A 12,431-nucleotide genomic window follows, 5' to 3' on the forward strand; every position below is an offset into this window, starting at 1 on the left:
TGACGACTGGTAGTCATAAACTGCTATTTATTTCTTGTGTTAGCATCAATGCCTGAAAGCCCTGAAAAGCTTTGCATGGTCCGAAAGGCGGTTCTACTTTTTAAGTTGATTTAGTTGATCAAAGTCAACTCCCAAACCGACGCTGTTGTGTGACCGCTTCGAGGGAGTATCTTGTGGCTTCCTGTGAAAAGCTCTATTTTATTTCTATTTTCGAATTAACTCAAAACTTTATCATTAGTTCATCTCTCGACCTACGTCAATTTTGCTTACTCTATGTTGCATAGGCAGCAAATAACTTAGTATTCCGACCTTCTATGAAAATGCGTATTAACAAGGAGTTGCTAGTGAGATCTCAACTATGTAAAGCAACACAGCATCACAGGAAGTTATGAGAAATATCGCACATCGCATGAGCCAGCATCACAGCAACGGCAACACAAATTATCAGCTGTGCTGGCTTGCAACATTTGTTTATGGGTGGCTTTTGTATGTGAATGAAGTATGCAGTGTAGACATTCTGAATGCTTGTGGTGAAGAGCGGCTTGGAGACAACAACGTCAAAGGAAACAGGTTCCACATGTTGCATAAAATTTGGTTCCAAGCGCAGTTATTGTTCCAGAATAGTGCCGCTAGAAGTTGCAAGTTGCGAGTTGCATCAATACTTGAAGCAAACTCAATGCGATGCTGATAATAATTCCATCACTCCATTCATTACTTCGCCGAAGTTGCAGTGAATTATCAAAGGTGGCGCAGAGCAGTAAAAAAAAAATGATTCAGAATTTAGTATTAAAAAAATTGTTATTGTGTTTGATTTAATTTGAAAATAAAAAGGCATATTTTGAAAAATTTTATAAAATTAACAAAACTAAAATTTCTTTGAGTATCAAGATTTGTTTTAGAAAAAAAAAACATTCCCATTATTTACGAAAAAAAATTTCATGAATATTTTTACCCCGGCTGGTTCCATAGCTGTATGTAATTCTTGAACTACACACCTGGGGAAAAATCCAAGGTGCCAAATCTCAGCTCCGCGATAGCCAATTGGCAACGCCAAGCCTTACGATTCCTGATCTTAGTGGACAAGAGATCGATTGTTTGATGAAATGTTTGAGCTGGTGCGCTATACGGCAGATAACAAAAAGCCGGCCAAATTCATAGCTTCAAGTTCAGCTACCAAAAGTTCGATGGCTTCTTATTTTCTTCTTCGTGATTTACCCAGTAACTGCCTCAATGGAAATGTAGCTATGTATTCGATCCCTTTGTGTTTCAGGCAAAAACGAGGCGGTCCTCTTCACCTTCTACGATCAGTATGTACCACATCGAAAACTGGAGGTGTTGCACCTTTCGTATCCATTCGCATGCGATATTGCCGGCCCATAAATTTTCCTCAGAATTTTCCTCTCGAACACTCTCAGGAATTTGTTTTCCTTGTTCACTCCACTCGGGAGCATAGGGCCTCGACAAGACTCTTCCATCGTACACGGTTCAGTGCTCTTGTTTTTTTGCACATGTCGGCATCTGCGAGTTCGCGCAACATCGACCTTCTCCAAGTGTTTTTGGTCAACCGCGACCTCTGCTCCCTTGCGGGTTGGAGTCCAGTGCAATTCTCCTGATGATTTAGGACCTAATAATTTCTTTTTGTTCCCGAACATCAAAAATGAATTGCGAGCCAACGTATTTCAATGCCTGAAGAAGCTGTTGAAACCTTTAAACAGCTACTTTGGGAAGTATCGACTTCTGAGTGGCAAACGTGCTTTAAAAATTAGTTCAAGCGAATGCCTGGCAAAGGGCAGTTGCTAAGTCGACTTATAGTGTGGAGGTCGACTTCAATGGATCAGAAGGATCTCGCAAACGTGGCCAGAAGGATTAGCGCTTGCTGAGCTAACGCGAGGCCTACCTTTCCAGGAGCAGACAAAATGTTCTCAAGGGAACCTTAATCCTCTCGTTTTGCGATGAAGCCGTCTCAAGGGTCCCAGTCTAGTCAGCTCATCGGCCCAGCAGTTTCCCTCTATGACCGACGGCCGGCCGAGGATGCAATCGTCATTCCGTGACTAATTTCGAACGCACAAACATCGAGCCCAAGGCCCTAATTGCCGCTTGGCTGTCGGAGTAGATGGTTACCTCCTTTAGAGTAATTACAGAAGCAGGCAATCACTACACTGCTTTCTTAATTGCAACTACTTCCGCTTGGAAAGCACTCCAGTGGTCCGGAAGCCTAAATTTGAGCTTGATGAGGAGCTCCTGGCATAATACTCGCCCACCAACTCTTCCGTCCAACTTCGAGCCATCCGTGAACATGTTTAATAGATCGACGATGCGCGGAGTTTTGTAGGCGTAAACCATAATAAGTAGCCTGTGAACTAACCAGCCCTAAGAGGTTCACTCAGTCGTTCTGCAGGTGGCAACAAAGTAAGAGGAGCAAAGACTGTGTTGATTTTTTTCCGATATCCTCAAAAAATCTCAAGTTTTTCATAAAAAAACCGCTGTCATAGCCTCGGTTACGTCAGAAAACCAGACGATTACTTCGAAATCGCTAAGAGCCAATTAACGATCTGATGTATGATAGACCACACCTCTGCATTCTGTGCATAGTGGCCTGTACCGCATTAGCATCTATCTTACACACATACACATGTATCAAATATACTTACTCCACGTCGGCCGCCGTAGCCAAATGGATCGGTAAGCGACTACCATTCGGGAGTGCGTTTCCGTCCATGAAATAGCAAAATAATAGCAAAATTGCTTTATAATAGCTGTCGCCCCTCGGCAGGCAATGGCACGCCTACGAGTGTATTTCTGCCATGAAAAAGCTCCTCATAAGAGAAACCATCTGTCGTTCGGAGGCAGCGTAAAACTGTAGGTTCCTCCATTTGTGGAACAACATCAAGACGCACGCCACAAATAGGAGGAGGAGCTCTGCCAAACACCAAACAGAAGTGTACGCGCCAACTATTACTAGGTGCGCAACTAAGTTCTCGCTGTTTGTCCATGGATGCCGCCAGCAGTGTGTGCTAGTCGATTCTAACATAACCTAAACGTCATAAACCAAGCTTGGACATATGGTAATCAAACTGCTTCGTCACATTAGTGATTTTGTTTTGTGTGGATTTTCCTCTTTCATTTGAAAAAAAAAACGGCGGCTGAGGCACTTCGAAAGCTACAAAAAGTTTAGGGGGATGCTGCTTTAAGTGAAAGAACGAGCCGAGATCGGTTCCGTCGCTTCAAAGACGGTGATTTTAATGTTGACGACCGTGCGCCTGAATGAATGCCAAAAACCTTCGAAGACGCTGAATTGGAGGCAATGCTCAATGAGAATCCGTGTCAAACGCAAGAAGAGCTTGCTTCAGTATTAGGAGTTACCCGCCAATCCATTTCCAAGCGATTACATGCTTTGGGAATAATTCAGAAACAGGGGACTTGGGTTCCTTATGAATAAAAACCAAGGGATGTAGAACGTCGTTTTTCCCCTGTGAACAACTGCTCCAGCGGCAAAAAAGGAAAGGTTCATGGATTCATTACAGCAATCCAAAGAAACGAAAGTCATGGGGACTGCCCGGTCATGCTTCTATGTCGTCGCCTCGGCCGAACATTCACGCTGCAAAGGTTATGCTATATGCTTGGTGGGACTAAGTTGGTGTTATTTATTATTAACTGTTAAAACCCAGCGAAACCATCACTGGGGATCGGTGTCGACTTCAATTGATGAGATTGAGCCGAGCACTGCGCGAGAAGCGGCCGCAATACGCGGAGAGGCATGAAAAAGTAATTCTACAGCATGACAACGCTCGGCCTCACGTCGGCAAGCCCGTTAAAACCTACCTGAAAACACTGAAATGGGAAATCCTACCCCACCCGCCATATTCTCCAGATATTGCGCCTTCCGATTATCACCTGTTCCGATCGATGGCACGTGGTCTAGCTGACCAGCAGTTCCATTCATATGAAGGCATCAAAAAATGGCTTGATCCGTGGATAGCCTCAAAAGATGAGCAATTTTACCGCGACGGAATACGAGATCTGCCAGAAAGATGGGAAAAAGTAGTAGCCAGCGATGGGAAATACTTTCAATGATTCACTAGCAACCATTTTTTCAGAATAAAGTTGTATTTTCATCAAAAAAAAAAAAAATAGCGAGAACTTAGTTGCGCACCTAAATATGTATATATGTAATAGCAGCGACGATTAATCAACTAAAATACTTTACTGCTACTTTTTCAATGTTTGCTTACGCCCTTCACTGTAATATCCTCGACTTGGCACATGCGTTGAGTACCTTGAGTTTGTGTTTTTCTTTGTTGGTGATTTGAGAGAGTACCCAAATTTTTCAAAGCCGTCCTGATACGGCTCTTGCTTTACGCAGCATGTTGATGGCATTCTCTTCAGCAACACAGTCAGCTGTTATATTGCATTGCTGTCGGCGAAAACTGCTGCATTAACGTCGATCGTTACATAGTGAGAGCTGGTGTTGGCTCTCATAGCTTTTTAGAATTATTTGAAGTTTTCACGTTGCCCTCATGATACTTCGTGCCTCTCATTGCCGTAGTGTTTGCTAATACCCAAATAATAAATAAATTGATTTTCTAAATGCACTGAAACCTTTCATTCGATTCACATGGCTTAGAGCACTTGATCATCAATATTTATTTGCGCCTCGTAATCAGGGCTACTTAAATGGTATTACAAGTAGTTTTATATCCAACACAAGGCACCTGGCGATACTTTTATTTACAAATAAATGTACTTAGAAGTAACGCGGAAGTCGACAATGGCACCTCTAAATACTTTCAATAGCCCCCAAGCACCAAGCAGATGCATAAAAACGTTCACATTAAGCAAAAAAACGAATGAAGAGACAGAAATAAATAAATTTCGAAACGTGCTTAGAATTTCAATATTCATAAGAAGATGCCACCAGCAGCACAAAACAAATGACTCAGCCATCAAGCAAGCAGTCAAGCCCCCGTCATTTCTTTCCGCACTGCCGCTACCAGCGCAACCCTGTAGCAGCTCCAGGGGATTTCAACACCAGCCTGCGGCTATCTGACCGTCGCGGCATGACATAAATAAATTTGAATTTATAAATAAATACTTAAGATATTTGCAACTGTAAATAAACAATAGCGAGGAGCAGGCAGACAGACATTGAGCAGCAGCAGAACGAAACAACTTACGTACTTATAAGTATCAAAGTATCGCACATTTGCTGGTGCATAAACATTCAAATTGTCCATCTGCCTGACACGCTAAGAGAGTTACTGTCAATCTGACTGGCTGCCACTTCGATCCATTTAACCATCGACTGGCGTGTCTTCCTTGTAGGTGTCAGCGTAAATCACATCTTCAGCGCAGATATGACAAACTGTTCAATTTCTTGGCATACATAAATACTTACTCGAAGACTGCTCTGGAATACTAGATCGTCGCCCCAACTACCCCCACTCGCGCAATCACTCTACGCTGCACTGATAGACTTAAGGTGAAATCAGACATGGTAAGTACAGTGATTTTTTAACTTATTTTGCTGTCATATTTTTTACTTTTCCCTGTGTCAGTAAACTTAAGATAGTTGAGGAGAGTTCTTCTGAACTTTTCAGCAAACTGTTTGAAAATTAAACTTACTTCATCATCATCATTAGTACTACAATTTTGTGCAGACAATTGCTTCCATAACTACGGTTCTCCACTCCGATCAATCCACTACTACTCCTATCCAGTTTGTGCTCTCCATTTACCGCAGGTTGGCTGCGACCTCATCAACCAAGTGTTTATTTGGTTTCCCTCGACTTCCCTGTTCAATTAGTTGTCTATTGAACTCTAATACTTATTCTTCTTAATTGGCGCCTCGATTCGATATTCGATTTTGGTCGAGCTTAACAAAGCTCGCCCGTCGTTTCTTTCTCGTGCTCACCGGCATCAGTTGGACACACCAAGTAAGGCCAAGCCCTTATCCGCCTGATCTTTCCAATTCAGAGGAGGCCCTCCTCTTCCTCTACTACCACCAGCTGGTACCGCATCGAGTACTTTCAGAACCGGAGCGTTTGTATCCATTCGGACGCCATGACCCAGCCAACTAAGCCGCCGGATCTTTATTCGCTGCGCTACAGCTCATCGTTCCATCGTATGCGATATTCGCCGTTGCCAACGTGCGAAGGTCCAAAAATCTTGCGCAGAATCCTTCTCTCAAATACTCCAAGCGTCGTCTCATCGGATGTTGTTATCGTCCACGCTTCAGTGCCATACGTTATGACAGGCATGATGAGAGCCCTGAACAGTGTTAGTTTTGTTCGTGGAGAGATGACTTTACTACTCAGTTGCCTATTTAGTCCAAAGTGGCACTAGTTGGCAAAAGAGATTCTACGTTGGATTTCTAGGCTGACATTGTTATAGGTGTTAATGCTTGTTCCTCGAAATTATAACTGTCAACAGTGTCGTGGGCGCCAATATGCGAGTGCACCGACTGTTTGTTTGTCTTCGCTACTACCAGACCCATTCGCTTTGTTCCTTTATCCAGTTTGGAGAAGGCAGAACTAACAGCGCGATTGTTAAGACCGATGATGTCAATATCATCGGCATACGCCAACAATTGTACGCTCTTATAAAAAATTGTGCCTGAGCGTTTAAGTTCTGCGGCTCGTACGATGCTCCCCAACATCACGTTAAAGAAGTCACACGGCAGCGAGTCACCTTGTCTGAAACCTCGTTTGGTATTAAACGGTCTGAAGAGGTATTTTCCAATTCTGACGGCGCTGCTCGTATTGGGCAACGTCATCTTGCATAGCCGTATTAGTTTTGCGGGGATACCAATTTCAGCAAATTTGAAGCCGAAGCAAAGATGGTGTGTGTCGATTCTTCTTTCACGGGTTTTTTTTCCAAGACTTGGCATATTGTGATTATTTGGTCGATGGTAGACTTTCCAAGTCTAAAGTTACACTGATAAGGTCCAATCAGTTGGAAGAACCTTACAGGCGATATTTAGAAGAATAATCCCGCGTTAATTGGCACAGATTGCAGGATCACCTTCCTTGTGGATTGGGCAGAGCACACTTAAATTCCAATCGGCAGGCATGCTTTCATCGCACCATATTTTGCATAGGAGCTGATGCATGGAACTTACCAGCTCCTCGCCGCCATTTTGAGTAGCTCAACCGGCAGTCCGTCGGTCGGTTCACCTTGTCATGGTCGGTTCCGTCGTGAACGATTGGGTATCGGGATCTTCCCGTTCTCTGTGACATGCGCAGCTGTCACTGTTTAACAGGTTCAAGAAGTGTTCCCTCCATAATTTAAGATTGCTCTGGATGTCAGTCACCAGTTCGCCGTCTTTGTTCTTACAGGAAAACGCCCGGGCTTAAAACCTTCTGTAAGCCTCCGAACTTTCTGGTAGAATTTTCGGGCGTTGTTCGTATGTTCGTTGTTCGCAATCACGTATTTCGGCCTCTCGTTTCTTGTGTCGGATAATACGTTTTTGTTCCTTTCGCTATACTGCAGCTCTCTAATTGGGCGTTCTCCACATGGGACCCAGCCATCTGATTCGCTGACTTAGTATACAGCGTATTTCGTTTCCGTAATGTGCCAATGTATTAAGCTCGTAATTGTATCTCATCTGATATGTTTCATCATCTCGCCTGAAAGGACCATATATTGATCCTATATATCTTTCTTTCAAACCCCAGTTTTTGGTCGATTAAGTACCCATACCTCGCTTCTATATGTTAGTATGAGTCTTACAAGCGCTAGTTTTCCAGCTCTTACTCGGTCATTTATTGCCACGGAAATGACAGAATTACTGCTGATAAGAAGATACCTAAGAAGATACCAATAAAACTTACATAGTCCGACAGAAATTGTAGAAAAGCCAAAGTTACTGTCAACCTATCATAAAGCTTCTTCATTTGCTACATTATCATGTTAACTGGTTCAAACATGTCGGCGCTATATGCCACACCGGCCAAGTTCGGCCAACGTGCTTAGTTGGTGGAAAATGGGTATTTATGGCAAGCCAAAGAAAAAATCGCTATAAGGATTCCCTTACAATACTTTCAGCGAAAGCAGAATATCATTTGTTGAAGAGGATGAATCCATGCGCAGAATTTTGTACAAGTTGTTGACTTCCATTCACGAGGATGAAACGACTGAAACGATTCATTGACATAAGATTCAAGCAGCTCAAAACTTTGGACTTCTGTCAAGTATTCTCTGATTAGCAAGCAAATACCTGTTTGGGGGGCTAACTAAATTAAGTACGCGAAACTTGGTGAAGCAACTTTTGATGCATTTTGCAGCTGCGAGCGAGCTCTTATTTTAGAGAAAGCATTTATTCGCTATACTATGTCTGTGTAGACGTGGAGCGCATCTGCGATACTCGTCATCGCCAACATTAAAGGTCGAGAAGTCTTCCGTAGAGTCTTACTCTCGAGCACTTTAAAGTAATGGACGCCTGATCGGATATTTTCATCGTCATGTTTTTTATATAAGCATGCCGTAGATAGTGTATGCAAGGTGTGGAAACCATTACGTAAGAATTATTTCTACTGAAAGCTTCTATCTAGCTTCCATGGATGATACGCTTGTTTTTTGATGGCTACGTTGCTGATTTGAGGCATTCACTTACAACTTCAATTCCTTTAACTGCGACGGTGCTGTCAGGCTAACTAAGATGTCCATAGCTCATATCACAGCTATCCAAAGGATACAACGATACAGACAGGGCAAGACAAGAAGAAGGCATTCCACAGCTGTTACATTAGGGAACGCAAATTAGGTGTCATTTTTGTGGTGCGGGAGAGACTTTGTCGTACAGTTCTGGCCCTCACTCCTCTGGACGACCAGCTCGCGAGCTCATTTGCGGTCACGACTCTAGGTCACGAATCTAAAACACCAAAGATCGCTTTTAGATTGCGCCTTAGCAATAGATGGGTAGATGCTGCATGATTTAAAGCTGCGGCATGTTGCACTTGAGTAGAAATGTCTTGACAGAAAATGGGGGAATAGAATTCATGACTTGTATATCCGATGCAGTGGGCTAAAAAATGGAGATTCTTTAATCCATAATTTTTTGGTAGCAAAAAATCGCCAAATTCGCCAAAACACGTCAGTCCGGGAATAATATTAAGAGAAATATCGATCCATTTTCATTTCTCACTGTGCTTAATGTTGTTAACACTGACCTAACTCGTAACCTTTTCAGCTCGGCTATGAGCTGATCAAGCCAAGCTCCAAGAGTTAATCTTGAACGTCCTCGGACGCAGATCGTTAGGGAATTTGTTACTAACAAAGTATTTTGAGGGCAGTTGTCCTCCATGCGTAAAGTGTGTCGTAACCTTCGAAGGCTTTTAGATGTTATTTGCTTAACGTCGTCTTCTCCCCGGCATAAGTTCAGCCATTCGCCACTTTAACGTATTCGACACGTTCCTCCGTTCCAGCATATGGACCCAAACACACTTTCAGAAACTCTTAAGCTCATTTCGTCTTTACTTGTCATTGTCCAGCACTCGCAGCCGTAAGACATCACCGACGGTATTAATGATTGGTAGAGGTGGAGTTTGAAGTTTACATTTATGTGTCAGCAGCTTAGACTTCAGCAATTTTGTGTGAGCTTAATACGCATTATTTGTTGTCAAATATTCTGTCTTGTATTGCGTCGGGCCTGCTGTTGTAATTTTTTATTAGAATTCCTAGATATTTAAAGAATTGAACAACCTCAATGTTTTCACGATTTCGTCTTCCTTCGTTTTGCGAGATCTTCAGACATTTAGTTTTGCCTTCATTTATTCTAAGGCTTACTGTTTTTGCTCGACTTTCAATGCTAAAGAAGGTTTCAAATATGTAGATACGTTTTGCTCCTTGCCTTTATGACGAGATGGTCAGCTCACGCGATTGTTATTTCTGAACAGCTAAGAAGGTTTCCAAACTTGACTTCATTTTTTATCGCGGAGTGGGGTAGTGATTTGTGTTACTAACAGTTTACATTAGACCAGATATTTTGAAACTTAAGTAGAAGAGCTCATTCTCAAAACAGGATTCAAATATTTTTACTCCCAAACTGGCCAGCGTAACATAACCGCAATCAACCTTATCAGAATCAGCTCTTTTTTAATTTTAAATTGATAATATTTCATTTTGATTTAAATTTTATTTATGTCTATGATTTGAAAATCTTACAGCTAGATTACATAATTACTTAGGAGTACGTATGTAGGTAGATGAACTGGTTGAAGTACCAGCCTGGCACTCCACAAGTAGCACTAAAGCGCCGTTTTGATATCATTTTGAGACTTGCAACGAGCAGACATGTACAGCCAGCCAGAGCTGTTCATGAAGTGGAGAAGGTTATTGCGATTTAAGGTGGCGCACTGCCCCAGGCTGTCGAAGAAAGGAGCATCCTGTGACATTAATCGTCTAGCTGCCAAACCCGGTCATTTACAGAGGAAGTGCACTACTTCCCTGAAAGGTCCCCACAGCTTCGGGAATGGGGATTAAATAGTAAACCTAGCTTTCCTGCATGTGTACCGACCGTCCAATGACCGCTAAACGAAGCTCCTAGTTTGGAAATTGAATGGCGTGGAGTTTGCAGTACCTTCTGTTTCCTGCGTCTATTGTACTGGGGCACAGAACTTTCGAAATAGCACACGAAGAAATGGAACTCTATCCTTTCTGTATTTTCTATACTTTTCTGAGAAATAAATTGCGCGATTCCCCTATAATAGCAGTGCCCCTGGCTGCCGATAATCGGATGGGATGTTTCTGATCCCAATTCAGTCTCCTTCCTGGCAAGCTCATCAGCAATTTTATTTCTCTCACGTTCCTATGTCCTAGAACCCAGATCAGAAAAAGTGCGTGTAGCGTAGTACACACAGTAAAACTTTAACGGTATACAAAGAAATAGGCAGATACCCGAGAAAGAAAGAGACCGAGAGAGAGAGAGAAAGAATATATATCTAAATAAATTCACAACATTTGCAGAGAATACAAATAGACAAAATTTACAATAAACGGAAAAGAGTCGACCGTTGTAGGTAAACGCCGGACACAAACCATGGCAACAACGCACACTACTCCGAGCATTTGTCACCCGCACAAACGCAGCGAGTCCAGGACCGCAGCAACGGCGCAAATTACCGACGCCGGAGTGTACAGCACCTTAACGGAAATACGCGCCAAAAAGTAGGCACCAAAAAAAACGCCCCAAACAGCAGGCACCAAGGAAATATAACGGCAAATAGTAGGCACCAAAAATATATTTCCTACAAGCTTGCACCAACAAACAAGCGCCAAAAAGTAGTCAGCGTTATTTCTCACTAGAAGTTAGCAACCACAAGGAAAAACTCAGGAAAAATAGCCTAAAGTGTATCTAAGATATATATAAGGTATAGCTCTCTCTCTCTCCTTTTCCCCTACGTTATATCTTTTTTCTCTCCTGCGGAACGAAAATGCCCAAAACGTTGCACGGCCTTGAAATTTTACTCTCCGTTCTCGCCCGCCCATCGACGCCTAAGAAGTTTCACTTCAATAAATAATAAACTCAGAAGTAATTTTGTCTAAATCATAAAGACTAGATTGCAAATTACTTGATACTTAGCCTAAAAATAAATGGATTCAAGCATTACCTTAAATTGGGATTTTGATAATACAAATTTAATATCAATTCTCTGTGCTAATTATCTAAAAATTGAGACATTTTAAGTGAGTTAGAAAATAGTAGAAGAACTCATCGATATTTGGTTTTGTGATGCGATTGATTCTTAGAGAAAGTGTTTGCTATAGCAGCGAAAGTGTTTCCTATAACCAAAAAGTAGTTGCAGCAAGTCAATCTAATAATCTGTTTTATGCTGTTCTCGGAAAGCACTTTTCAAGCGCACATCACACTACACTTCTACTCTTTTAATTACTGTCCGACCATCGCCAGACTGACATACTTGCCGATAACAGTTTCCTTGCCACCTCTGATGACACCTTTAGCCACAAAGGTATTTCTGTAGTTGCCTTTGTCATGCCTAGTGTTGGCCAAATGTTGATGCCACCATAAATCATAATTGATTTTAACTTCTTATTCTTGTTGCAAATCAGTCACAATTCCAACTGTCCGTCTGTCGCGCTGCTACATTCGTTGATGCATCAAATGAAACAAATCTTAATAATAAGATCATTAATCAATTTTAAATAAGTGGCGGCTGGTTATGGCTTTCATCTGTGAATGTAGCAAAGGTAATAACTGCCATACAAATAATATGCCACATACACACCGAATACCACACAACAACAACTGATAGCTACCTGTTGCTCAATGAACTCCAATAAATTGGATGATGAAATGTGCCACTTGCGAAAACTTATCTACAGTTAAAGTTAAATTACTTTCTTGGTTTGGGTGGCTTTGATTATCTTGCCGTTTTGCCTTTTGCATTTTATGACAACGTATGTACTTACAAATA

This window comes from Anastrepha ludens, chromosome 2 (genome assembly GCF_028408465.1).
Source record: "Anastrepha ludens isolate Willacy chromosome 2, idAnaLude1.1, whole genome shotgun sequence".
Taxonomy (NCBI): domain Eukaryota; kingdom Metazoa; phylum Arthropoda; class Insecta; order Diptera; family Tephritidae; genus Anastrepha; species Anastrepha ludens.